This window comes from Musa acuminata, unplaced genomic scaffold (genome assembly GCF_036884655.1).
Source record: "Musa acuminata AAA Group cultivar baxijiao unplaced genomic scaffold, Cavendish_Baxijiao_AAA HiC_scaffold_811, whole genome shotgun sequence".
Classification (NCBI taxonomy): domain Eukaryota; kingdom Viridiplantae; phylum Streptophyta; class Magnoliopsida; order Zingiberales; family Musaceae; genus Musa; species Musa acuminata.
In genome coordinates this window covers 35,001-38,193 of record NW_027021037.1, presented here as the reverse complement: position 1 = coordinate 38,193, position 3,193 = coordinate 35,001, and positions in this window count along the sequence as shown.

Below are 3,193 nucleotides of genomic sequence, written 5' to 3'. Positions count from 1 at the left end.
TATAACAAAACAAATTCAATATTAATAAATGTCTTAGTGTATTAGTTTATTAAATACATGCGTATCTGTAATATTATTGAATCCTTTCATTCGCGAGGAGCTGGATGAGAAGAAACTCTCATGTCCGGTTCTGTAGTAGAGATGGAATTAAGAAACGACCATCAACTATAACCCCAAAAGAACCAGATTTCGTAAACAACATAGAGGAAGAATGAAGGGAATATCTTGTCGGGGCAATCGTATTTGTTTCGGCAGATACGCTCTTCAGGCACTTGAACCCGCTTGGATCACAGCTAGACAAATAGAAGCGGGGCGAAGAGCAATGACACGATATGCGCGTCGTGGTGGAAAAATATGGTTACGTATATTTCCCGACAAACCTGTTACAGTAAGACCTGCGGAAACACGTATGGGTTCGGGGAAGGGATCCCCCGAATATTGGGTATCCGTTGTTAAACCAGGTCGAATACTTTATGAAATGGGCGGAGTATCAGAAGCTGTAGCCAAAGCAGCTATTTCACTAGCTGCGTCCAAAATGCCTATACGAACTCAATTTGTCAGGATAGGTATGTAGAACTAAACAGTGTATTGAGGATGAAAAAACAACGGCAAGTTTATTTATTTCTGGACAGAGAATATTTCTTTTTTCCTTCATCCTTTGCATTAAAATAACGGATTCCAATAAAATGATATGATTCAACCTCAGACCCTTTTGAATGTAGCGGATAACAGCGGAGCTCGAGAATTGATGTGTATTCGAATCATAGGAGCTGGTAATCATCGATATGCTCATATTGGTGACGTTATTGTTGCTGTAATCAAAGAAGCAGTGCCTAATATGCCACTAGAAAGATCGGAAATAATTAGAGCTGTAATTGTACGTACTTGTAAAGAACTCAAACGTGACAACGGTATGATAATACGATATGATGACAATGCTGCGGTTGTCATTGATCAAGAAGGAAATCCAAAAGGAACTCGAGTTTTTGGTGCGATCGCTCGGGAATTGAGACAGTTGAATTTTACTAAAATAGTTTCATTGGCTCCCGAGGTATTATAAATACTACTAGATGGGACTATGATATATCAGAACATCTAAAATAGATCAAATTTAGTAGATTAGTAGATTGTGTCTCACGCATATACTTTTAATAATAAATAATTTTATAATAATAAAAAAAAAAAAAAAAGAAAGAAAATAAAACAAAGAAAAAAAGGAAACATGTTGATTATATCAAAATTAGGAGGCACCAATAATTATAGTTCGTCATGGGTAAGGACACTATTGCCGATATAATAACTTCTATAAGAAATGCTGACATGAATAAAAAAGGAACGGTTCGAATAGCATCTACTAATATCACCGAAAATATTGTGAAAATACTTCTACGAGAAGGTTTTATTGAAAACGTTCGGAAACATCAGGAAGGTAACAAATATTTCTTGGTTTCAACTCTGCGACATAGAAAGACTAGGAAAAGAATACACAGAACTATTTTAAAGCGTATCAGCCGACCCGGTTTACGCATTTATTCCGACTATCAACAAATTCCTAAGATTTTAGGTGGAATAGGAATTGTAATTCTTTCTACTTCCCGAGGTATAATGACAGATCGAGAAGCTCGACGAGAAAAAATTGGAGGCGAACTTTTGTTATATATATGGTGATCCTCCTCCTCTGGTATCCTAATTTTCTCTCTAACTTCCTATTTGTGAAATAGAGAGGAAAAGTGAGTTATATAACTCTTCCTCCATTAGTTGATACTTCAAGGAAGTTACCTGGAATGAAAGAACAAAAATTTATTCATGAAGGTTTAATTACTGAATCACTTCCCAACGGTATGTTTCGGGTCCGCCTAGATAATAAAGATGTAATTCTAGGTTATGTTTCGGGAAGGATCCGGCGCAGTTTTATACGGATACTACCTGGGGATAGAGTCAAAATTGAAGTAAGTTGTTATGATTCAACCAGGGGACGTATAATTTATAGACTTCGCAACAAAGATTCGAATGATTAGGTGATTTTTAAAGCATTCCTTTCATGACGATACAATTCGAAGTTAAAAAAAAAAATTCAAGAGACTTATTTTCTTCCAAGGAATAGATTAAAAATTAAGGTAAGGAATAAGAAATATGAAAATAAGGGCTTCCGTTCGTAAAATTTGTGAAAAATGTCGACTGATCCGTAGGCGCGGACGAATTATAGTGATTTGTTCCAATCCGAGACATAAACAGAGACAGGGATAATCTTTCTAAAAAAGAACTTTCTAAAGAAAAGACAAAAATAAAGGATTTCTTTTAATATGAAATGGATATTTCCGTATCTTTTCTTTCCGTATATTTCTGACTTATATTTATAAGATGATAAAATATGACAAAAGCTATACCAAGAATCGGTTCACGTAGGAATGGGCGTATTGGTTCACGTAAGAATGGACGTAGAATACCAAAAGGAATTATTCACGTTCAAGCAAGTTTCAACAATACCATTGTAACTGTTACAGATGTACGAGGTCGGGTGGTTTCCTGGGCCTCCGCTGGTACTTCCGGATTCAAAGGGACAAGAAGAGGGACACCCTATGCTGCTCAAGCGGCGGCATTAAATGCTATTCGTACAGTAGTTAATCAGGGTATGCAACGAGCAGAAGTTATGATAAAAGGTCCTGGTCTCGGAAGAGATGCAGCATTACGAGCCATTCGTAGAAGTGGTATACTATTAAGTTTCGTACGTGATGTAACACCTATGCCACATAATGGATGTCGACCCCCTAAAAAAAGACGTGTGTAGAAATAAGAAAAAAACGGATTTCAAGAGAAATAAATAATTCAATGATCTGATCAAATAATAGTATTAGTATAGTATGGTTCGAGAGGAAGTAGCAGGATCCACTCGAACACTACAGTGGAGGTGTGTTGAATCGAGAGTAGACAGTAAACGTCTTTATTATGGTCGTTTCGTTCTGTCCCCGCTTATGAAAGGTCAAGCCGATACTATAGGTATTGCCATGCGAAGGGCTTTACTTGGAGAAATAGAAGGAACATGTATCACACGTGCAAACTCTGAGAAAGTGCCGCATGAATATTCTACGATAATAGGTATTGAAGAATCGGTACATGAAATTTTACTAAATTTGAAAGAAATTGTATTGAGAAGTAATATATATGGAGTTAGAGACGCATCCATTTGCGCCAG